General features: G+C 33.9%; 1 protein-coding gene across 1 annotated transcript in view; it reads right to left on the reverse strand.

Moving 5' to 3' along the window:
• The window catches only part of LOTGIDRAFT_204198 (hypothetical protein), a 106,974-nt gene that overhangs the window by 18,744 nt on the left and 61,000 nt on the right, over nt 1-27,230 (reverse strand). Inside the window, exons 6-12 of the mRNA XM_009060430.1 lie at nt 19,151-19,166; nt 18,034-18,049; nt 17,940-17,945; nt 9,437-9,447; nt 6,771-6,790; nt 6,628-6,631; nt 4,372-4,409 (exon numbers count right to left, since the gene is read on the reverse strand). The gene's annotated coding sequence lies outside the window, so the exon portion shown is untranslated. The remainder of the gene's footprint in view (nt 1-4,371; nt 4,410-6,627; nt 6,632-6,770; nt 6,791-9,436; nt 9,448-17,939; nt 17,946-18,033; nt 18,050-19,150; nt 19,167-27,230) is intronic.

The following is a 27,230-nucleotide window of genomic DNA, read 5'->3' on the forward strand; positions in this document are numbered from 1 at the left end:
TGGGGGGGGGGGGGGGAGGATCCCTAGNATAACATTTGCCCGCCACTGTTTCCTTTTACTAGTTGTGAAACATGCGTGTTAACTGATTTTGAGTTATTGATTCTAGCAAAATATTGAACCCCATTTTATGTTAATTTTTGGGTTTGTTTTTGTAGCTGACGATGACTCTGCAGTAATTGGGTTGGCAGTAGGATTGTGTTTGGTGTCGGTTATAGCAGTTTTAGCCATCTTGGCATCCATTGTCTTCTACAGACGATTCAACAAAGTGTCCAAGAAAGGTAAATGTAATATTGAATCATTATATCCGAACACTTGTTGTATTAAAATACCCAGTCGATCGATTCTAGTGCCCTCACACCATAGTGATTACCAGTTGTTTGTGGTTGCCAATTATGAAAGTGACCATGTTTACGAACGCAATTCACAACTCAGTTACATGAGAGTTGCATTCGAAACTAATAACCTATGATTTAAAGGGCACCCGAGTTAAAGTTATATTTAGGGCTATAAATTTGATTTCTTGCCCATCTTTTTGTAGGACCAATACCAATTCTTTTTTGATGGAAATTTATTTGGTCTATTCTAGGATCTATCTATGCCAGTACAGAACTAGCTGCACGTGAAAGTCGCCATTATGCAGATCTAGGTCTGCCTGCTGATGGCGGAGTCCAATATGAAAATTACGTTCCAAAAAACATGGATGCCGAAAACGTTTTTGTAAACCAATCATCGTCGACCAACCAGAGTTTTGTGCCGGATAATGAAATGAATTTTGAAACTTTTATTGGTAAAACTGTAGATTCTAGAAACCAAGATCATAAAGAGAAAAATGTTCCACCTCAATATCCACCAGATGAGAGAAATTATGAAAATTTGCCAACTTTGCCAAGAGGTAATAACTTAGTTTTTATCAATATTTTGTATATGCTTAGTTTTTTTACAAACTTTTATGACTTTTTTCTGAACGACAAGTCGATAAAAGTCTAACACAGGAGTTTCGGTCCTTTTGTAGCGTACAATATCCTTTATTCTTTAATGTTATTGAATTGCAGGCGTATACGAAGCAGAATTGTTATTTTAGAAAGTACTATGCGCATGTTTCCAAGCTGTTAAAGCGATCAAAATCCCTTAACTTTAAGAAGGATATCATTGGGGATTTTTCTGCAGGTTATTTATTATTAACATAAGTTTTATCATTTTCGTTTAAGCGAACAATCCTCCAAATATTTATGAGAATTATAAAGGAAAACAGAAAAGAAAAGATCGAGCAACATAAAATGATTTTATCTAAACGCCTGTATTTGTATTAAAATAGCTGATGGAGGATTTAGAGGATAATTTTCGCTTACAAACAAATAAATACGCACAGGAAGTGACGACAGACTAAGTTTCCAAGCTGTAATCAACCTAGGATATACAGTCCTTAGACGGCTGCATAATATCGAATCTGTGTTGATTAAAACACACATAATGTAAAAAATAAACCTCCCAAAATGAAAGACAACGCCTATCGAGCAACACTCAGTGCTTATGGTTGATTTACTTTTATCAAACCAATACAAAATATTCACTGTATTTGTTTATTTTTTTATAAAAAATATATCAAAACGATAAATGTACGTTCATTACTTTTGTTTTTGTTTCCTTTGGTACGAGGGTAGGCCTAATCTTTTTTTTATGTTAAAACTATTATGTGATGTCTAGTTTATTATAGAATCTACTTCATGTTTATATTTTTATTATAATGCGGTATTTTATTTTTGTTACCAAGTTGTTGTTTATTGTGTTGTTTATTTTATATCAATACGTAGCCTAGCATACTCTATGAGGTTTGGGCCCAATTTCCTGTAAATAAGACTTACATATTAAATTTATTTTTTTCGTTTGAAAAGTTTTTGACTGTCTAGCCCTTTTAATTAATAAAAAATGGCTGACTTACATTTACACCTAATTTTTCGTAGAATAATCTCACAGAATTTAAATAAAAAACGCAAAGTGAAGATAGCAATAACTTCATTCGAGTTCAAGGGAGGCAACTCTCGATAGAGACTTCACATATTAGATCACAATATTACAATATATTCGTATACACCTTTGGCCTTAACTCCTCGATGCAGTCAATGCAGTTTACACAAAATATTACATCTATTTCAAGGTTCTCACAGATGTTGAAAGTTGTCAAAAAAAGAATCTACAGACAGCCATATTTTGCAGTGGACTTGTCTCTTTAATAATGTAGGTCAATTCAGCACGTGTGTTATGACGCAATAGAAAAATAAAGATGGCGGCCTCTAGCTATGGAGTGTTTGGCTTCGGTTGAAATCGAAGTTGTTGTACCTTTATCTGATACTGAAGAATTGACATAATGTGGCGAATCTTTAATGGAATACCGAGGGGTGAGTTTTAGATCTTTGGCATCCGATTAAATGCTCAAACTTTCATTAGAATTTGGTTGTGCACTTCGTGACTGTGATGGCAAATTTTCCATAACATTGTTATGCAAATCTTTCTATTCTAGTTGAACTACTTTTGTTTTCGCAATTATAAGAAGCTGTCAATTGCAATTTTGTGCAAATTATTTGAAATACGTAATGCGTCGTTCCCTATAACTATTAGATTGCAACCCAACAACGGACAGAGGCGTTTGTTTGTTTTGATATTGAAGATCAGCTGAAGGTCGACAGACGTGACCCAGTTTAAGCTGAAAGTGAAACGGAAATGTTATCATATCTATTTTTGGTAACAAAACAGGGGAATTCCTTTAGTACAATGCTGAGTTGGGCATTTTTGTGAATTCCCGGTAACTGAAAGCAGATAAATAAAAATACTCTTATTATACTACTTAAATAATGGGTTTATTAGAAATTAATGAAGAAAGCATAGATTGTAAGACACATTTGGATCAATTTTTTGTTATTCTGCATGATTGAAATCTTTCTTAACATAGATCTAACAGCAAAGAAATATTTATGCATATCTACAGACTATTTTTGCTGGAGTTTAATTCATTTCTGGATGAACTAATTATGGTATTCATCTAAAAATCTCAAAACTTATTTGCTTCTATTGTCAGAGCAAAGGAAAAAGTTTTTGAATTTTGTCCATTATTTTTATGAGAATTGGGATATCAGCATCAAATTAGTACTGATAGTTTTAGAATATCTTTGCATTGATAAAAATATAATTTTTTGTAAGTTTACATTGTATAGAAGCACATTTCCTTCCTATAAATTTCAGCTAAAAAAGTCAAAAAATTTTGAAGATATAATGTGTTCTTGTGTTTACATATTTTTATCAATGCAAAGACATTGCTTCTATTCCAATTCTCATAAAAATATAATAGAAAAAGCTTTTTACTTTTCTCAAACAATTATTATTTTTATTTAGTGAAAAAATGGATGATTTTGCTTATAGCCTACATTTTATAAAGCAAATAGTGAGAAAAGTTCTCTTTGAGCCTTGAAACTCCCATGTTTATGACCGTCTATTTTCTTCTTGCAGCAATCAGACAACATTTTCACGGACCACGTGCTGCTACCGGTGTTTGCGTGGAGGATGATAAAAATGAACAGTATGATAGCGTAGAAAACAATGAAGAAGGGCATCATGGTAATTGGTGCAAATATGAAAAGTAAGTTTATTTGATATTTTGTTTTGTACATTTTCTATGGGTTACTACACCCATTCTGATTTTATAAGTTGCTTTACACTCCATATTCAGTCAGCTTCAAAATGATGTCACAGGATTTTTGGACCTTATTATGATGCAGGATTGTGGTTTAGAGGAATGTTTCTTCTTTAGATTATAGTGATTCAACCAGGACTTTCAAATATGTTGGTTTTGAAGGGATGTTGGTTAAGATTGGAGAGGTTTCACTGTATTCTAATTTTCAGTCAGATGTCTGTAGTTCCTGCAATTCCTCTAAACCTAAGTGTTTGATGACGTCACTAATGGCAAAATATTCTCATTGGGACTTCACGATTAGTGACGTCATCAAACACTTAGTTTTAGTGGAATTGCAGGAACAGACGTCTTACTAAGAATTAGAATGGTACAAATTGATGCCCTTTACAAAATCTTTTATAAATATCCTGTATATTTTTCAGACAACATTGTGACTGTGGGCCTAAAGTGAACTGGCAATATGCTGATAATGATGATAAAGAATGGTGGAATAAACAATCCTGTCATAATGACTTCTGGTCTATCTTTCATGGACAACGAACAGCTTTTGAAGCTATTACATGGGTAATGATTAATATGATTGATATATTCTTCTTAATGTACCTTCACACCATAGTGATCACCTGTAATGTAAAGTTGTAAATAAGAATAGCAATCATAAGTTTTGAACGCAACTCTCATGCCACTGAGTTGTGAGTTTTATTTGTGAAATTGAGCTCTTATATTTGCAATAGTAAATTTTCAGAATGCTCTACACCATTATAATACATTATCAAGAGGCATTTTAATCACACCATTTTAACTTTCAAAGTTTTTAGCCATGAATTGGTGATCAGATTCAAATCAGTCAGTTTCTAAGTGACCTATTTCCTTTAATCATGTGTCTTAATTATTTTAGGGTGCTGCAGTGGCCTTGGGAATTCAACTCTCCAGACCAAGATGGCGTGACAAATATCTATATGATGGAACCGAGCATCGCAGACATAGTTTCCTGTACCAGGTGGCATTTGCTATGCCTGGTTCTGGCGCTAGTACAAGACTGTCCATTAAAAACAAGGAGAAAGATACAGACCAAAAGACAACCAAGACCATACAGGTATGATTAATAAAACATATTATAAATACATAAAAACATACTCTTTTTTGTAAAAAATCAAAATTTTTGGCTAATATACATTTATTGATACAATAATAAAACATTTGCACTGTTAAAATACATATATATATGAAATATGTAGCACTTTTTTTCGTAAAAAATTCAAAATTTTGGTTAATTTTTGCAGAGGAGAAGTTAAAGATGCATCTATATTTTGAAACACTAAATGATTTTGTGACTTATAAAAGTTTATTCTCTTATTTCAGAATGACCCCAAAAAGGCGAACAGCCTTGAAAAGGTCATGACAGACTTTGAAAATGTATGTACTCATTATACGGCCCTGGGTCACAGTGTGTCAGGTTTACGTCTGATAGAATCAGGTCAAATGTCGTCTGCTATCCCAAACCTGACAGAAGCCAGTAGACTTGGTCATACCAGTTCTCAGTATAACTTAGGGCTCTGTTATGAAACTGGTAACGGAGTGGAACAAGATTTGGAAAAGGTTGGTGATTATTTTGAGAATGATCGGCAATTTTTTATATAAACTTTTCTCAAAGTTTAAAAGGTGCTTTCTGTAACTTGGATTTGATTTTCTCATATTAGAATGTGATTATTGTAATGCACATTGCAAATTCACAATTTAAAAGAAAGAAAGAAACAAGGCTAACAACTTAGGTTCACAGTTAAAGATCCTTTCTACCAGCTGGTCCTTGGTCAAACCTCTTGGCATTGATCTTTCTCAGATGTGCTATCATCCGATATGTTTGCTCTGAAATTTTACATCTGCAGATTTAGATCTGAGGCCAAGTCCCGAGCTCCATTATTATGAACTATTTTCTTTCTTTCTTGTCAAATAAATGTGAAATGCCAGAAGTAAAGAGTGTCACCCAAGAAGACACAAGTTAATCTACCATTCATTATTGAAGCAGATTCAGCTTTACAGAAACTGCCGAAAGTTTTGACATATTCTCTTTCTTTCCTTTACAGGCTAAAGAGTTCTATGAACTGGCGAGTGAATCAGACCATGCTGATGCTATTTATAACCTGGCCTTGTTACAGACAGATGAGAAGAAGATGATCAAGCTTCTCACCAAAGCAGCCAGCTTAGGACTTTCAGGGGTAAGCATCCCGATCTACATTCTACAAGCTTTAGTCCAAACTCATTACCACATTAATTATTGTTTCTGTTGTTACTTACAAATCTCTGTGACACCTTATTTCACCATTAGCTTAGTTAAATGAAGCAAATGGCGGCTGTGGGTTCCGATCTCGATTGGTGTGTGAAAGTCCGATGAACTGCAATAAGTCATCTTACTCATAATTCCAGTCGATGTAAATGTGTGTGGATAATCTGGTAAGGATTAATGTCAAGAGGTTTGGTCAAGGACCAGTTGGCAGAAAGGATCCTTAACTGTGAATCTAATTTGCTATCCTTGTAAATATAGTTGTTTCTTTCATATTTTTCCTCCTTTGCTTGACCTTGCGTTATATTCTCTAGGCTCAGACGTATTTAGGAGTATATTATATTGAATCAGAAGACTTTAAAGATCAAGAGAGAGCTGTTGGTTATTTTACGTCTGCCGCAGAACAAAGTGTAAGTATATATTAATGTAGATTTCATGGGTAAAGTGACCTTCACATCATAGTGATTATCAACTGTGTATGGTTGCGAATAAGATGGGGGTCAAAAGTTTCTAACGCAACTGCTAATTGCGATGGTTTGAGGGTACCTTTACAGGTGTTATTAAAGGGAATTTTCAGGGTAAATAAGTATTCTTCATTCGTGTTTTTAAATGACTAAAGTGCAAGAAGTCATAAGGATCAAGATTTTACGTTTGGATTTTGCAATCTGGTTTGATGAATCCTGGTAAAATTCAGGATTCCTTGTTAGATGGTATATCCTCATTGCACACTGCATGACTTAAAAGTCTAATATCTGTATAATAATTTCAGGATGGTGAAGCGCAGTGTTTTCTAGGAATGTGTTATGAACGTGGTCTAGGTGGATTAGAAGTTAACGAATGTAAGGCTGCCGATCTTTATTATAAATCAGCTCAAACAGGACATGATGCTGCCCTCTACAATCTCGCTGTGTTTCATGAATTTGGTTTAGGAGGTAGGTTCACCTGGGTTTAAACATCTTCACAATGTCAAGCTATTACGAACTTCATACTTAAACCTTAACTGTAATAGCCACCTTTCTTAAATCACAGAATGCAGTGATTTAATTGGATTGTACGCTAATGAATACAGCCAATCAGATCCCCCTTCTACTTCTTATCTTTGTTTTGAATACTTGACAGTTTTGGATGATAAACTGCATCTCCATGGTGCAAAATCTCATCCCTACCATAGCTGCAACTTTGGTACATTGCAAAAATTGAGGTTGAAAGTTGTAAATTAGTACCATCAGGTGTTTCGAAAAGAATATCCTGCAATGGCAGCAACAATGGTACATTATAAAAATATAGAAATCAATATGGTATTGCTGTGTTGTTTCAGGTCTACCAGAAGATCAGGTATCAGCTATTGAGCTGTACGAGAAGGCTGCTGAAGCTGGTAATGAGAACGCTGAACTGAAATTAAATGAAATAAAGGCTAGAGATGCTGTAGAGGAGTGGAAAGGTTTGTATGCTATATTGTCAAATGTTTTGGATATACACTCCTCATCAAGTACAAGATTTCAATCCAGGGATGTTGAATTGACCATATTTACCGAACATGTCCGTTCATCTGTCATAAATGTCCAGTTTAAAAGCCTCCTTCAGACATCAAGAATAGGTCTTGAAACCTCCAATAAATCGATTTAAAAAATGTCCGATTTAAAGAATTTAAATCAATCTTTTTGGAGTGTAATAGGGTAAGAAACAGAACGGAAATTTGTAAAATGTTGTGTTTTTATAGTTAAAGGCTTTCTGTAAATGTGATTATGTTTTTTTCAGCTCTAAATGTAGAAAAGAAAGAAGACCGTAAAACAAGAACATTTATACAAACAAACGGTGGTCTGAGTCCATCTGTCTCTTCACCCAGTATCTCCGAGTATGTACGCAAACATTTAGTGGAGTTGACGTCCACAGAGAACCCTTTCCTTGATGTATCGACAGAAGTGGAGAGTAATTCAGAGAAAGACAACTCTAGAAAAGTTCAGCGTGCTAGATTCAATATAGGTGAAGATGACCTAGATGAAAGAGACTACTTATCCGAACGTCAAAATGGACTATTGAAATTATCCAGTATTTCTCCTACTTCCAATTGTAGCATTATGGGAATGTCGCGTAATTCTACGATGCCAGAACTGGGATATATTCCGTGTACTTGAATGATCTTCGGAGAAGTTGATGGTCAAAGTTTCTGAACAGAAATGGATTATGGGAAAGTTTTATGTGTTGACTAGATCTGAAGGCGTAGACCTCAAAAATACATTAAAAATCCTATCCATTTTCGATATTTTTTCCCTAATTTATTTTTGGACGGAAATTTTGATTTTGGGCACAATGCTATAAACTATATATTGTGGTAAAACATTAAACTGTGATTCTTTTGGAGTAGAAACCACTGTAAGTGATGTATTAGATAGGTTTAATACATGTAACTTTTGAATGGTGCCGGTGAAGTGGATTTCAAACTCTGACTATTTAGTGCCTGCGTGATGGCTGTAAAAGCTATCATTGACATTTGGAAGGGGAGAGGGGCTTGTTTTGTTCATTTTCGCTAAACTTATTCAGTCTTTTGCTAAAACTGTATTTGTTCAAGATCATGCATTTTTCTTTCGAGCTGTTAACCAAATGTAATTCAATGGAATTGTATTGAAAAAGGGGTAAATGCATTGGCAATATTTGACAAATGGTATAAGGAATTGCTTTTTCACTGCCCAACATTTTAGCTTTCAATGCTTAAACACACTGAGAGCTCAGAGCTCAAATTATAGGGCCTCAAACACAAACAGAGAAAAATAATTTTGAGTATACACAATACAATCTAAAAAACTAAAAAAAAAAAGGATTTGCCTATGCCCAAAAGCTTAATTATGAAAATATGTAATATACAGATATAGACTATACAGTTATTGGGGGATATATGATTGTTTAGGGTTGTTGTATATCATTTGATATGTGTAATTTGTGAAGTTTCCCTGTTCATAGATGATATTAATGTGCCTTATGTATGATTTAAAGAGACAATTGTGCCATTTTTTGGGGTTGATTTTAGTCTTGAATAATAGTCTTCAGAAGTACTAGAAATGTACGAAAATAACATAATTCCTTTAAAAATACTTCAAACTAGGAATTTTACTCATTATTTCTAGATGTCTTTTCTACATATGACGAGTTGTCATTTTAACATTCAAATGCAGATAATTCTGGACACACATGGATTTGAAGGCTCCAATTTGGATGGTGAGCTATGAACACTATTACTGATTGGCTTAGCTAAAAAATACCAGTTTCTGAGATTAAAGAATGATTGGTCAAAAAATGGCCTATCTGTCCCTTTAAGTAGAATTCTGTGCATCATATAGTGCTTTTATGTATATTTTGCCTAAGATTTTAAAATCGAGTCTCTGTTTAAGAGTCCTGCATGAGTATCAACACAATTTTATTGACTGCCTTTTGTATTTATTTTGTGTGTTTATATTAATAGGGGCATTCCACACGGTTTTGTGTTCAGAAATATCTGACTGTGTTCTCTAGAACATTAGACTAAATCTTGATGTCTTTTTCTGTGTTCTTAATTTAGAATAGAATGTCAAGGTCGTATCTAAGGTATTCATTCAGTTGCAAATGTGTTTCCAAATTTGAGGCTGATGTGTTTAAATACTTTCAGATAGACTTTCTGGAACTATAGAATGCTGCAGTCATATCTGAGATCTCCCAGTCTGTAGCAAAATGGACAGTTTTTGGCAAGATGGGGGGGTGGGTTCAAAAGATATTTTCCTAGATTAAGATTGAAAGCAGGGACAGATCATCAGGTCATAGTGTTATATTAGTTTATTAAGTTTTATATTTTTGTTATAATGATTACTGTGTTTGTTTTATTGATTGAAATCAAAGATTCTAGAGAGATTATAATAAATATTGATTTATATTAATTAATTACTTTGTTATTGGACTGCAATATATGCCTGCTTAAAGAGCCTGCTTTGTACAAGTATGAAAAGTGGAATGGGCTACTGCAATCTTGGACATTTTGATGTCAATCGAAAATCTTCCTTGCAACTCAATATTAGACCCCCAATATAACCTTGTACTATCCCTTCCATGGTACTAAAATGCTTTTGATGTTCCACCAAAAAAATATTACTTCTTCACATCAAAGATTTGTATTTCAAAATTATTCAGTAACTGGTGGAAGAATTCTCCAACAAACAAGTTGCAAAATTATTTCCATTTCCAAAATTACGTGAGTGAGTCCCTTTAATGCAACCTGTCAAGGGAGTTAATTCAACACCAGATGTCACTTTTAATGGAAAATCCAATATGGTGGACCACGTCAACAATATTCGTGGCCATGGACATGATCATCTTCATATTCCAATAAATACTGTAAGTAACTGAAAATTATGCTGATAACCTGTCAAAGGAGTTATTTCTGCTTTCATTTCACCCAATAGCGGCACGATCCGACATTTTGATTATGCCTATATCATACTTTTGATGACTGTTTCAGAAAGATCGTCTGCAAAAATTATTTCACAATTTCTGTAAACCATGATTATGATGTGAACAAACAAGTAACTAAACGAAGTTCGAAAAATTAAGATGATGCAGCCAATTTTAGACTAGTATTTCTAGCTCATGGTATTAATTTATTGTATGAAACCCTGGGACACAACACCACAAGTTATATTTACAAAGTCTATTAATCTTATACAATTCTACATTAATTCATGTCATATTCTAGACTCTAGATATGTACATCTTGCAATTGGTAGTGGATAAACATTTTCCCGATATTTTCTATCTTTTTAACTTGAAAACAACAACAGCTTATGTTTCTGTTAAGCCTATTTAAAGTTGTTTGGCTATCACTCTGCTTTATCGTGCCCAAGTTGTGTTATTAACAGTGTTCAGAAACAACATTGGATTGTTCAGTTGATCAGATCATTGACCATGAGTCATATGATTATTGTACTATGGCTATATGAGGAGTTTTTGATATTGTTAATCGCTATATGATCAGTGAAGTCTGTCTTTGTATTTCTATTATGTTGTTTAGATGCCTACACTCAATGTTGTTTGAAATTTTCCAATAGCATTGGATTTGTGAAATGAACTTATTTTCCTTTTTCAAATCTTGTACTGAACATTTATTTCAAAACAGTATGACAAAATAAATACCTTGAAACTGAATTCTATCAAAGATGAGAAGTTACATGCATTTTCTTAATCGCGCCATTTTTAGATGTGTTATACACTTACTAGTTCTTAAGTTTGTAATATCTTGACATTGTTTGCCAATTGATAACTTAAGATGCTAGACAAAGTCAGAAATTGCTCATTTTTCACCTATTAAGGCCTATCATTTTATTTTTATGTAGGTCAAATTTTGAGGTGACAACACACATTCGATCTCCAGTGCAGAATTAAGATTTTTTTAAACTTACAAAATGGCTTCTGAAAAATTTCCCAGATATCCTAATTCACATTTTAAAATTGAGGTAGGAAATTGATGCTGAAACAATTATGGTGGAGCGTGCATTTTGTTTTTGGTGTTGGATGACTTTTTGTGGGTGAAAATTTGGGTTAGAATTTTCATATTAGTTACAATAGACCTTTTCCAGTAATGATGTAGAATGCTAGATTTTGACCTTTATTTTCTCAGCAAATCTTTCCCGGCCATTCTTTTTTCATGGTTCCACACTTGTTCATTTTCTTGGATATCTTTTCTGACCTTCATCCCCAATCTTAAGTCTTTACTTTCCTACTATACTTTACTTTCCTACTTTACTTTCCTACTATACATTACTTTCCTACTATACTTTACTTTCCTACTTTACTTTCCTACTATACTTTACTTTCCTACTATACTTTACTTTCCTACTATACTTTACTTTCCTATAAGGGACAGAAAATAAAACTTTGCTTTTTCTTTTATTTGGCTTCATATAATACTGGTCCGGTACAGTACAGTAAGATTTCTCATTAAATCAGTTGGTATTAAAGAAAAGCTAGTACATAAAGGACTGATTATGGCCTATGATAACATGCAACACACTGAAGTGTGCAATGAGAATGATCTTGTAAGGTTGGCAGCATTGGCTTAGCAACATGTATTTAATATTGTACATGTTGAAAGTAGGGAAGTGGTAATTGGCATGGTATTAATCGAGATGTACATGAATACAGCTTATTATAAGAACTAATAGATAGATGTTACTATATATTGATCACATCTGTAGTAAGCTTAATAACTGTAAGGCAGCCAATTAATGGCTGATGTAATAAACGAACATACTTGCTATATCTGGGCTTAATTTGAAATAACATTGTCATATATCTACTTCTGATGGAAGATCTCTTTTGTGGTCTTCACAACGTCAAGCTGTTACGAACTTAATACTTATACCTTGACTGCAATAGTCTCCTTTCTTGTATCATCTTCACAACGTCAAGCTATTACGAACTTCGTACTTATACCTTGACTGCAATAGTCTCCTTTCTTGTATCATATCTTGTTTGTAAATGTAGCAATTGGATTATACGCCAGGGAATACAGCCAATCAGAGGCCTCTACAGAAAGTCTGTAAAAACAAAGCCATAATTTGCTACATTCTGTGCTACAAGAATGGTAACTATAACAGTCAAGGTATTAGTACAAAGTCTGTAATACATTGACATTATGAGGATGCTGGAACCTTAATATCTGAATAATTCCATTTGGCTTGAAACAAATTTGTGCTTTTTGCAGTATCAAGGTATTGGAGTAAGGTTATTCTACTTGTTTTTAATAGAAAGAGAAATTTGAAATTGATTCTTTAATTAGATTTTATCTATTTGTATTTTTTTATCATAATTATTCACCTTAAATTTGTGTTTCTTTCTGTTTTTAGTCTGGTATAGATTTGTCAAAATTATCAGAAAAGGACAGATGGCGGTAAGTGTTTTGTCTTAAATGTTTAACGGGTTATTGAATTCCAAATGTTTTATATACAATGGCATTTTACGCCCTATTTTTCTTTACCTCATTCAGCAATAGGCATTAGTATTTTTTGTTAAGAATATCTTGCATACCTCTATTTGTTTTTTATTTTCATACATAATTATTCAAATTCTTCTCTTATTTTAGTATAGAACACCAGCGATTACATGAGAAACATCGAGGGCATGAAACTATGCATGCCGAAATGGCCTTGATATTACTGGCTACTCTAGTAGTAGCTCAGATCGTACTAGTCCAATGGAAGATGAGACATTTTAGATCTTATCAGGTACCGTATAAACTTAAAATTTTGACTAAAGATGTTTTAATTTAGTGTGTCTCTTTTTGTAGAGAGCAACATTGAATTTTGTGTTTTCTATTCCTAGAGAGCAACATTGAATTTTGTGTTTTCTATTCCTAGAGAGCAACATTGAATTTTGTGTTTTCTATTCCTAGAGAGCAACATTGAATTTTGTGTTTTCTATTTCTAGAGAGCAACATTGAATTTTGTGTTTTCTATTTCTAGAGAGCAACTCTATTTGGAATGTGGTTGATACCTGTAGGATTCTGTATCAAGTTTGTATGGTTGCGATTCCTAGTTATATGGACCTTGTTTTCTATAACTACTGGTTATATCACATTTAGAGCTAAACAAAAACCTTTAGCTGGTACAACACCTAGGTTGGTATTTAAAATGGGGTTCCTCAGGGGTTGTTTTGGGTGTTGAATATATGTAAATAGTCTTCAGAAATGATAGAACTGCACAAAAATTGCGTAATTCCTTCATACACCTCAAACAGCTGAAATTGTTAGTAATTGTGTTAGATTGGATGCACAAGCATGGTGCTGAAATATGCTGCCTAGAGTTTAAAGTTCAAATATGTTAAATGGTACCTTGAGATTCCTACTCAGTATTGGATGAAAAGCCATAGTTTGAAGTCTTAATTCTGGGCTAGTCAATTCAATACCAGGGCCAGACCCAAAAATCGAATAACTGTTTTATGTTATATTTTTCAGATTAGTATATAAATGGTTTTTATTAATTTATAAAATAAGTTATGCGTCTGGTATAATTGGTTATTTAATAATAATGTTTACTATATTTGGTTTAAATCTGTTGTTTCTAATTAAACCTCAAACGGCCATGGATTTTGGTCTACTGGTGCTATTTTATGGCCTATATTTTGGAGTGGTGTCTAGAGATTTTGCAGAAGTTTGTGCAGACACGATGGCAGCTCATATAGGTGTAAGTGATGATTTGTTACCATGGCACCTCAAAATAAAAAGAGTTATTGTTGAGCTTTATGAGTCAGTCATGAATGACTGCGGTTAAAAAATGTGTCTGACTGCCTAAACCGGAATTGTAGGTGAACCATATGTCAGATCTTAATCCTTAAAAGAGATATGGATAGCTGAAATTGAGCTCTATTAGCTGGTTAAGCAAATATTTAGAGCTTTATATCTCTATAATTATAATATAATATATAATTCAAGTCCTAAATCCAGATAATGTTATATTATTTCAGTATTATACTACTACTGGTCTACCAGGTAAAAGATTAGATCCCAATGTCTGTGCTGTTTGTGGTAATCAGATGTTAGCATTAAATGATGAAGATGCAATAATAGAAAAAACTTGTAAACTATCTTGTCAGCATTCGTATCCTTTTTTATACGCCTCCATCCACATCTTTCTCTGAGAATTTCAAATAAAATGAGACGATTGATGAAGATGATTAATGGTGATCATATTTATAGAAAATTAAGCTGTTTTGATGATTGATATATATGGGGCGTCTGTCAAAATAAATCATTTACTTAACTACCGATTAGATTTCATGAGTTTTGTATACGAGGATGGTGTATTGTGGGTAAAAAAGAAACGTGTCCCTATTGTAAAGAAAAAGTGGATCTTAAAAGAATGTTTCCTAGTCCGTATCCTTTTATAAAACAGAACTCAGAACTCGGTAAGTAGACATTAATAAAGAAATAGATCAGTAGTGATTCAAAATGGCCGTGTATTACATCCATGTGTTATATCCATGTAAGAACTATACATAGTTTCAGATGATTTCAAACTTGTTCTTCAAGTTCTCTATTGAAGCATTAAATTCATACGGTATGATCTGCATTATAAGTTCACTTTGATTCCTTAACTATAACTTAGCTGGGATCGTCCTCACGTTATGTATGGTAACCTCTTAGATTGGATACGATATCTTGTTGCCTGGCAACCAGTCATAATTTTAATAGTACAAGGTATAAATTGGACATTAGGTTTAGAGTAGGTTGTGTTAGTTACTATCCTAGAATTCTGGTCCCTTCACTTGAGGTACCACGTGATACCAGCAGACAACACTCAACATCAAGGGGCAGTAGAGAAGATCCTTGGACAATTTTTCGAAAAGTTAATATCAGTTTGTTAAAATCAGAGAGTGATTCGTATATCTGTGCCAACATGTCATTGGTTTTAGTCTACAGTGGGCTGTTTATTAGGCTGTGTTTGCCAGTCTTGCAGGGCAGCTTAAATAATTTGAAATAGCAAGTTATCATCTATTACTAAAGTTGCCCTCACACCATAGCGATCATCAGTTGTGAATAAGAATAGCGATTATAAGTTTTGAATGATATTCTCATGTAACTGAGTTGTTGCTGTGATTGCTGTGGTGTGATGGTGCCTTTAGCTTTTTTCATTCTGCTTGTAGCACACGGAGGGGCACCTTAAATTAGTATTTACAGGAACGAGATGTCCCAAAATAAGGGCACCTTAGTCTGAAAGTGACAACAGTCCCAACTTCAACAACTCGTTTCAGTTGAATTATAGAGGAACCAGAAGTCAGATTTTGTCTTCTGAAAAATGATACAGATAATTGATATTGAAGTTCATGTATATGAGGTAGATATCAGTACATAGACTAATGTATCCCTACTCTGTCTCACTGGTTGCCAACGATTAACAGGTCACGTAATCTCCCTATGATCTTAGTCCTAGGACGTCCTAGAAACAGTGTCAAACCCTAGGATATCCTAGAAACGGTGCTAGAAGTTAAGACCCTAGGATATCCTAGAAACAGTGTTAGAAGTTAAGACCATAGGATATCCTAGAAACAGTGCTAGAAGTTAAGACCCTAGGATATCCTAGAAACAGTGTTAGAAGTTAAGACACTAGGATATCCTAGAAACAGTGTTAGAAGTTAAGACCCTAGGATATCCTAGAAACAGTGTTAGAAGTTAAGACCCTAAGATATCCTGGGACTAAGATTATTTCGAGAAAACCCGGCCAGATTTTTGCTAAATTATCATTGTAAATATTTACTCATAATAAATTGTTGTCATTTTACTGAGTAACTGATATTTTTTTTAAAAGAAGTGGAATTCTATGTCCTGAAGTGATGATGATTGGGCCACTGTATGCAATGAGGGAAATATATTATCAAAACAGCATCATTAGGCCACTCTTTTAGTTTTTGACTGTTCATAGCCTGCTACACAAGTTTCTCATCAGAACGACCAGATTCTTTTCTCAATTGTCAGCCCCTCTGCAAAAGGCGAGTCGAGTCCGCTGACAACTGAAGTCCCAATTTTAAACTAGACTAAATATTTTCACACAATAAACTAAGATATATTTTAATCTAACCTATATTTATATTTATTTATAAAGTTTATTTTGATTAAAGATATAAAATACTGATATTTTTTATAAAAATGGACGGAATATTGTGCTTCAACAAATATCTAAAGAAATAAATATGTAAATACGATATATATCTGTAAATATGTAATGTTCATAACCTTTGACATCTTCAGATTTGAAAATAAAAATCAATCATACTACATCTTCACGATGTCAAGATATTACAAACTGCATCTTATACCTTGACTACAATAGCCACTCTAGCGTATACAGCCCTTAATATTAGGACTACACATTATGGCTTGTGGACTTTCTGTTGTGGGCTCTGATTGGCTGTATTCTCAACCAAAATATCCCATCAAATCACATCCATGATACAAGAAAGATGGTTATTGCAGTCAAGGTATAAGACACAGTTTGTAATAGCTAGTCACAGTGTAAATAAGTCAACAACCTGAACAACAACTAACTAAACTAGGGTAAATCTTTGTGATCTCTGGTTGAAATAGGAGCCTGAATTCTTCTAAATAAAATGGTGTATTATGTACTACTATTCTGCACCTAAGGGGCTAATAAAGACAGGCAATGAGGACAGCAGCATTACCTTATTTGGTTTTCAATCCCCCAACTGTAGAGAGATATTTAACGTGCATGGCCTGAAGCATTTGAGCCTTGTTTTATTATCCAAGCCAGAGAACTAGACACAGTTTCCATGTCATTCCATCAGACTGAGAAGGTAAACGCCATGTAGCAAATTGGAAGGTATCTTCTTGACCTATGCCATGATGGAACCCTTGACCTTCAGGTTAGCGAGCAAGCATCTAACTCACTGAGCCACAGCAATCTGCTGTTCTTAATCATGTTCTACCATGTCTGAATACTGCCACGTTTTGGACAAGTAACCAGTGATCACAAAGATAAGAGTATAATATCTAACAAACATGTTTATATATATCACAGTAATTGCTTGGATCAGATGGGGAAATTCCATACACAATAAATATAGGATAAATATACAATATCATATATAACATCCAAAACATATATATATAGACTTCATAATATAACATATACTGTCCAAAAATTACATATCGGGACTTCTGAAATCATAATAAATACGATATATACCATCTAATAAATCATAAAATAAGAGACAAATATTTGTAATCAAAGACTTTTTGTCCACAAGTTTAACAAAACACTTTTTTTAGTAGGATAAACACTTTACCACAGGATGAGTTTGTGTTGTCTAAGTTAGCCTTGGTGAGGAACTAACACAAACTAGAAATTTTGATTTGATCTGCAGCATCCAGAACTCTCTTTCCAAAATCTTTTACCATAATCTATACTTCTTCATTCTTATAAAATTTAAAATATTTCTTCACAAATTCAACAAACGATTTTCTTTTTTCAATTCAGCAACAAACAGGCCTCTTCAAGGGGCAGTAACTCTTAAAATATTTGAGTCACCATGGTAACTAGTATCTGGTGAACCTCATTGGACTCCTTGCTCTACGAACTGGACTAATAGATCTAGGTCGTCTTCTGGGACTGACGGATCGTGAGAGGGTTCTAGCTCGAGATGGAGTCAAACTTCTAACTGGACTTCGACTTCTTCTTGGTGAACCCTGGATCAAAAAATAAAATTATTAAAATTACATTGAAGTAAGGTTCAGCAAAGCAACTTTTACAGTTAGTTACAGACGCTAAGTCAAAGAACTGTTACCAATGTATTGTCAACATGGTGTTTTGATTTCGGGTTTTGTTTTGTGGTTTGGATCATTCAGCTGTCAAAATAAATATCAGAGGCAGATGTTTGGGACTATAATCAATAAAGATTGTAAATACTCACCAAAGAAGCACCTCTTCTTGTATTGGCCTCGCCTTTCACTAATATTCTGATACCTTGTTGTAAACATGGCCATATATGATGGTTAACTAACGGGGCAGTGTATTCAGAATCAAAACTTCGACGATATCTAGAAAAATTAGAAACACGGTAGATGAACTCTACTGTAAAATACAGTGAGGGCACAGACAGATACAAGGACCCACTCTTTTCCCATTTTACTGTCAAGAAATTTCCAATAGACTGAGAGTTCACATAGCTCATCCTGTTTTTAGATTTGTCAGCGCGATATCCCTTTCTGAGAGTCCACATAGCTAATAGCTCATTTATCAAGTATTTAGTTTTGTCTAATGCTGATTATCTTGTATATTTAAAGAACTTACTTATTGTCATCATACAGCTCAGCATCAGTAGCTGTAGCTATATCTAGAGGATGAGCCAGGGCACTCATCTGCCACGCCAACTTCACAGCTTCACGAATAAAAGGTTGAACAACAGCGAAAGTTGCGTCTGGTCCTAGATCTATTTTAGGATTTCTGTTCATTGCTCGGATTACATCCTGTATAAGAAAAAACAAATCTTCTTCAAAACAAAAATATTTAAATCCTCGTGGCGCTTGATTGGTTAGTTCTGAACAGGTTCCATCTATTTCTATTCTGGCTTCAATAAAACAGTACAGAATCAGATTATCTTACATTTTAAATGTTCCCTTCTAACATTTCTGTACCATTTTGGCTGACTATTTTTCAACACAAGTGGAACATGAATACAGTTACAGGACTCACCAATCGATATAGATATCAAGGTAACGATTTTACTGCACTGTCACATGGGTCACCAGAGCCTCAATCTGAATTCAAAATGGCTGATGTGTGAATAAGGTCTAGACAAAGAAATTAAATACTTACAGCAACCATTCCAGGAAGATCATATAGATCAGTGTTTCTATTAATATAATCTTGTACTGCCTCTTCCAGTGTTTCAGGTCCGTAATGGGTCTTTAATAAGTTAGACCTTACTTTCATTTTATACTGACGGAAAGCATGTTTAGCAGTACTGAAGACTTCCTGTAAAAAAAAATAAATTCATTTATTGAGTTGAAATATGCGTTTTGCCCCAAAATATGTGTGAGAATGCACCAAATCAATTTTTCTTATTTTCTGTGGGTGGAACCTACTCAGATGCTCCATAGAAAGATCACGTCTTAACACTTCCACAGATCTACATTTAGAATCTCAACCTTGACAGTTGTTCCCCTCCCCCCCCCACCCCCCACTCCATTAAGATGGTCTACCCTCTATTTGTACCCTCAGGCCAGACTGACTGATGTTTGCAAATTTGAAATGCATCAGTAAAATATCTTTACCTGTAGAGCAATAAACAAAATTCGTTGATTATTTTCGTTGTCATCAGAATAACGTCTGAGAGTATCCATGGCATCAAGTCTATCCTGAGCGAACATGTCGTTGAATCGAGACATGAGATTCTGGGAGCGAACTCGTTGAACAGGATCATCGATAGCCAATGGTGAATTAATCTTTGGTGTATAGCGATAAGATGAGGCTGATTTTGTTAGATCAATATCACTGTAAAATAAAAATATGGGTCCATTAAGGAGTGTAACTAGCTTCAAAATAACATGTAAATAGGGTTAGGTTTAGTTCACATGTGTCCCCATCGCCACCATGTCAAGCTACTACAAACTTTGTACTTATACCTTGACTGCAATAGCCACCTTTCTTGTTTCACAGAGTTATGTAAATGCAGCAATTTGATTGGATTGTACGCCAGCGAATACAGCCAATCAGATAGTCTGTAAACATTAAGCCATAATGTTTAATCTTTCTGTTGATGGTTTGCTGAATTCGCTGGTGTACAATCCAATCAAATTGTTAAATGCCAAGATACAAAACTATATTTTTGTGATGCAACATATTTCTGAAGACCGAAAAAATATAACCTAAAAGCAAAAGTAAAACTTACTCAGCAAATGAGTTACGTTTTGATGGAGTTGAATAGTTGATTTCATCTCGGAGAGTTCGTAATTTTCTTTCGTAATCATCAACTAATCCAGCTTTAGATCTTAATCTAACGATCTCATCTTCAGCTTCAGCTAATCTATAAAATTAATTACTAATTAGTTAATACTGATAATTAGGGGTTTGATGAACGATGCCTAGTCAAAATCTGACAAACGCAATGTAGGCCTACAATTCAATTTAAAAAAAAAATGAAATAGAATTAAGTAAGGTAGTTTAACATCCTACTTTTTTTGCACCTGAATTGGATATTGAAGGCATGCAACACAATGCAGTGTGCAATGAGGGAAATTTTGCCAGGAAAACGTTGATGTCCAGCTGTTGATGGATCTTTAACGTGCAAAGGCTGTAGAACACAGGGGCTCGGTTAATTGTCCCACAGAATTTCACAGTAAGTAAGTTTATATAAAATAGATAGATAAACAACAAATAATGAAATAAAATGAATATGAAAAGTTGATGAAAATAAGAAAACATGATATGAAACGATGAAAAAAAAGTAGAAAAAGAAAAATAATGGATAGAGGGTGAACTAAGCAATGAACATCTAGAATATATTTCTGTCATAAAACTTCAAACTACCCGTAACTTTTCATTCAAATCTCATTTCAAATCATGTGATCTCTACATCAGCCAATCTTACCGCTTGTTATTTTGTCTATTAATAGCTAGATCTGTTCCCGATTGATTTTCAAGATATTTTTTACGTGACGTTAGTAACGAGATATCTTCTCTCAAACGTCCAATTTCCGTGTGATATTCATTTAACAATCCTGCTTTTGTTTTCAAGGTTTTTAATTCACCCTCTGATTCAGCTAGTCTACCAAAAAAAGAATTTGATGTTGAGAATTTGGAAATCTAAATCTAAATCTTGCTTCCAAGAAAGAGAAATTTGTCAAATTTCAGATCAAGATAAAGATATAGTAAAAGTAAAAGAAGATTTAAATAATGGAAAATACAGGGCTATTAGAAGGAACTAATAATTAAATTAAAGAAAAAATCAAAATCAAATCAAACATATAACATCTATGATTTGTTATAAACCTAAATATGGGTAAATGGAAGATTAAAAATAAAACTGTTATTTGGTTGGAATTTAAAGTATCATTTTTATGGCCTACTTTTTTGTTCAATTGATTTAGACTAAGTAATAAAAAAAAAAGCTAAATTTTTGCTCTCTAATGTTAAGTTTCTATGGCTACAGCAGGACTAGTCTTACTTCCAACGCCATTCCCAAAATTGTAAATCAGACATCAGCCAATCTGTGGGTGAATTTTTAAGTTTCCGTTTAATCCCGGCTTTTGATCTTTTAATTCTGTAAATACATAAACAATGATAAATATGGCTACCATGGTAACGTTAATATTATGAATCCTTACTTTAGTTTCAAGTCTCGAATTTCAGCCTCCATCATCATTTTCTCACTGGTTGACGACCGTAATTTAAAACTCAGTTCATCTTTCGTTTCTCTTAGTCTGTAAAATTAGAGATTATTTGAATCCACGGTCTAGCGTCACTTTAATACACTGATGGTGGGTCCCTCCAAAAAGCCCAAAATCAAAAATTATTTTGTGGAAATATGCTTCAAAAGTGTTTAAGCTCTTTTTTTTGAAAATGTCTTCCTGACCCCCTTCACAATGGATTTGAAAAAAATAGCTGGTCGGCCTTCCAAAGCTCTGCAGCCGCCACTCCTTGACATTCTTAAACACTCGATCCCACTACGTATTGAGTTTGCCACTTCAGCATCCCTTCAAAAGGCTAGAGTCATGAGAGAAATAGGACTGTGTGCTTTTTATTGGGGGCTCAAAAATATAGTCATTCAACAAATCATTTAAGTCATCTAAATTTTTTCAGGGGGGAGCAAAATTTTTGCCCCCCTCTAGCTATGGGCCTGTAACAGTGAGGTCAAAATCATGGTTCAGAAAAACAAATTCTTTACTCACTCATCTCTCAAATCTTGATTTTCATTTCGGAATGATCGAAGGTCGTCTTCAAGGTCATCCAAGGACAATTCATACATATTCTGTAAATGATTAAACTCGCGATCCTTGGCAGCACATTCTGCTAGAACACTGAGACTAGTGTCAGTTGTTACCCTTCCACCTGTAGCAAAGAAATTCTGACCTAACCATGGCAGAAGTCGGGATTTGATAATATTGGCACCTCCGTATAGACCACCTGTAAAAGATAAAAACAATTTATTTTTTAGGTCCTTACATCCAAAGTTGTCATACTTGATGCTAACCAATCAAAATCATCGTAAGAATTGGCAAACGAGACAAGCCTATGCTTAATGATGAATATCTCAAATCTTCTATTGAACAGAGCGATCGATTGGTTGAATATCAAATGATCCAGAACACGATATCATTACAATCTTGTCAGATCATGGGTGGTAAGTGGAGTTACGAAACATGAAAAGTGGCTGGCCCAGCTTTGCATTGACCCCCCCCACCCAACCTCTACTTTCAGTTTTTTTTTCATTTTACATTGTGAAAGAATAGCCTGTGGCCCTCCTGGAATTTTTTTAGCCTCGCTCTACCCCTCACCTAATGTTACCTAGAAACCCACAAACAGTGCCACGAAATCTATTGTCTTACCTTCTGAAGCACAAATATTCAACAGCTTAAACAGCTGACCTTGAACTTTGGCATTTAATTCGATAATTTCACAGCCCAGGGCTACGTTCTGATCACAGGTATTGATCTGAAACAGAGGAAAAGTTTAGAAGATGAAGCCACTTCAAAAGATTTTAATTTGGTTTTCTACAAATTGTAACTTGGTAAAAATGAAATGAAATGAATAGAGTTTTACGTCTACTCTTCTGCATCTTATGAGCTAATGAAGAGAGGCAAAGCCATGCAGCGTGCAATGAGGGAAATTTTTCAATGTAACATGGTAAGCCTTAAAAATACCTAGAATATCTGAAATATATAACGATATTTTTGATAATTAAAATTTTACATAATGCCCTTTTAAGGTCTATATAGATCTACAGTATATAAGATATATTGATATATAAATTCCAACTATGGTATATATATAGGTAATAACGAGTGTATAAGTAGGTAATATGATATCTGATAATGCCCACTTTAATTTATAACCCCCCTTTATCTCACTACTTATATACAGTCAATAACAACCTGATTTTAAATCCTGTTTTCTTTGATATGACAGCTTTCAATAATCCTTATGATATTTCAGAGATTTGTGAATTATTGTTTAATGATTATTGTTTCTTGTGTATAATTTTGAAAATTTCTTTGCAATGGTGACGTCATCGAACACTTAGTTTTAGTGGAATTGCAAGAACCTGACTGAAAGTTGGAATGATGCAAAACAAAGTTAACATAAAAAAAAGATTAGAAAACCTATTTAAAATCCCTTTAATTAATTTATCTTAGCAATATGTTGAAGGAGTAATTTAGGAGACTTTATAACTTCAACAAAAGGCCTTAATTGGCAGGACTTTCTACCAAGTTATCAATATACCGGTAATAAACAATGTAACAACAACCCTGATGATCGTGCTATCAATCATGAACAATATAAACAATATCTACTAACATTCGACACTGTCATATACTAATATCATTATTATTGATTATAGCATTGTTTTTTTTTTTCTTTCATCATGTCATCAATACCAGTATATTGATCTTTAACGAGGTTGAACAAATTCTATCTTGATTGGCCTGTCAACGATTTCATTCTGTGCCTGAGGACAACAGGAGAAACGATGCACTTTAACCAGTGATTGTTGTTCCCTAAAGCTCTGTCTATATAACAATTTTATTATGTGAAAAGATCTCCCAAAAGAGACAAAATTAGGTCTTATCAATTAGTCTACTTTAAAATACTAATCAAGAATTTTTTCATTGCAAAATGAGTGAAAAATTGAGGAGTTAAGTATATCAGAGAAAAAATCCTTAAGCGAAAAAAAGGTGATAAAATGATAAATTTTGGAGAAAATTTAAAAAAATATCAATAACTAAAATTATGCCTATGTTAGCCCAGGGGTCTCAAAAGTCTACAGCCCACTGACTAAAACTATGCTGCTGGTAGCCCAAACCTCACCTTGATGTAGATATTTAAATAATGTTTATAACAACCCTTGTCCGGAAAATCAACTTTCATATAAATAATTTCATTATTGATTGTCTAATTAAGACTAATTAAGACTAATGGTGATAATTGCCTGATTTGTAATCAACAGATCAGTTGTGTTTGTATTTCATCATGAAACATTAATTATCAATTACTGTACTCTATACATCATCTCAACATTGACCATATCTTTACATGAATGGAATTCACTATAGTAGTCCAAATGCCTTTCCTCTTTCAATGATGCTGAATATTAAAGTACAACTGGAGTGACAAATTTCCCTCATTGCACACTGCATGACTGTGCACTTCTTCAATATCTCAACCAGGAATGGAAAATTTGAATATAAAACTCCCTTTAATTTTTTCATTAACTCCAGAACATGGGCATGTCCCTTTAACTAAGATAAGTCTATCAGGATATTGAATAAAAAAGTATATCTACTATCTGGCACCTTGCCAACTATAAATACTATGTTTGGACTAGTTACAACAAAGAGCGGGCAATATTGCTTGTCTAGCAGTCCAATATGAATATTATTGAGTATTATTCACTTTTATGGCTTGACTTAGAATTGATCGATTTTTATTGCATATTGAATATTCAAGATAATTAAAAAGTGGCTTTATAAAAACAGATTTTTGTTATTTTTGACACACTAAAAATTACTTACTAAAGTACTTATTAGTACACAATTTTTAATGAAATCGATTTACAACAGTTTGGTTACAATAAATATTTCATAGGATGGTCGTGAAAGATCAAAGAACTTTTTGGTAATGCAAAACGGCGTCTTAGTTTCCATGGTAATGCAATCAATGATTAAGAATTGTGCATTAATTGATAAAGATAAATCAACTTACATAATAATCGTTCAACCATCTCTCCAGTTTGTCCTGCAACACGTTAAAAGTGCCAATGTTTACAAGCCTTCTTAAAGAATCTGCCATTTTCTTCAATATCCTCGTCCCTCGTACTACCTGAGTGATTCTAATCACTTATTGACAGTCAGGTATACCAATATCACGTGACGTTGTATAACGGTAGTTGACTGTGCGTTATGAGCGATATTCACCAGTCAGCAGTGTTGCGTTATAAGAGATATACACCAATATTTTTACCTACGTTTTATAATAGAAATAATCCTAGTTACGGCGGCTCGACAACCGTGACGCAGTGTATCACACTAATCCATTTTTTTAATCCTTTAATCTCTAAATCTAAGGCAATTGATTATCGATTTTATTTTTGATTGATCTATTATTAGTCGAGGAAAACTTATTAATTAACTTCCAAGTTAATTAGTTGTCTAATTATACCAGGAACATGAAATCTAACATGTCTGAAATTGTTAGAGGTTTTGTTCGATTATTGATCGCAACTCTCACTATTACAAGATTTTCATTATCACGAACAATTGTCGAACATTGATCAAGAAAAGAAACATTACAGAGCTTGTCCTTACACAGGCCCTACCCACGGAAGAATCGGGCAGGTGACCTCACTGAGAAATACTACCACCCCCACCCCTCCGAAAAAATATAATTGATGACGTCAAAAACGTCCTGTTATAAACGAACTATACAGGCTATGTGATTGATCTGTCCTGCCAAATAACTGAGACCCCCCACTCCTCCTATGGAGACCCCCTCCCTCCTGAGATCTAGGGCGAGCTTCGGGTCTGGTCCTAAGGGATTTAAATATATATTTTTGTACAAAAACTGTCTCTTGAACAACGCAATTCGCCACCCCCCCCCCCCCCCCTCCTAATTTGAACAATATAACAAAGAGAAAATTCTGAAAGAATGTCCTGGACAAGAGTTCGGTATCTTCCGTCTGAAAATTATCCTCCCACTTGCAGAATATATTGAATTTGCATGCATTTAATATTCTTTGAACCAATAAAACAGGTGGATCATCTGTACACAATACAAACCAGGCAAACAATCGTTTTATTTTTTCAAATCAGCAAATAATTCACTAGAGGTGAAGTGTTATATTTTTATTGTGTATTAAATAACTCGGTAATATTCTATATAATCGGTAGGGGTTAAACAGGATCAACACAAACTTCTTTCCAAATTCATTTCCAACTTTTCAATAGACTAACCGAGTAATAAGAATACACAGGGTTTATTGTTAGATTTATATACGACTATATAGTAGAATAACTTGATCTTCAAAAACTTTTATTATCTATACAATGCCGAGTCTTGTAACTTATTTACTATTAAACAATGCCATAGAAAACATTTTCTTTAGTTCACAAGTCGTGTTAACAATGGACCAGGCCCGTGGCAGCTATATTACTTACTCCTCCTCTCAAAAATATGTGTCAGAATGCACAAAATCAGAGAACTCTTTCAGGCGCTCCACGAGAGGCTTGCGACAATGACTCTCCCTCCTGGTACTGCCATTAGAGTTGTCAAAGAGGAAAATGCATTACTTTTTAAATTCTGATATAAGTTTATCAGTAAAATTGGTGAGTATAACTTGTAGACTATCTAATTGTTATACATGAACCAAATTACAAATTAAACTCAGATTAATCTGTATACAGTTCAATAGAAGGACATGATTTAAATCGTATTGGATATATGCCACTAATATATTTTATCACTAAGTTTTGTGACCCATAAACTATGTTAACAAGTTAAAGAATCGTTTGCTTTTTCG

The sequence above is a fragment of the Lottia gigantea genome, assembly GCF_000327385.1.
Source record: "Lottia gigantea unplaced genomic scaffold LOTGIsca_42, whole genome shotgun sequence".
NCBI lineage: Eukaryota > Metazoa > Mollusca > Gastropoda > Lottiidae > Lottia > Lottia gigantea.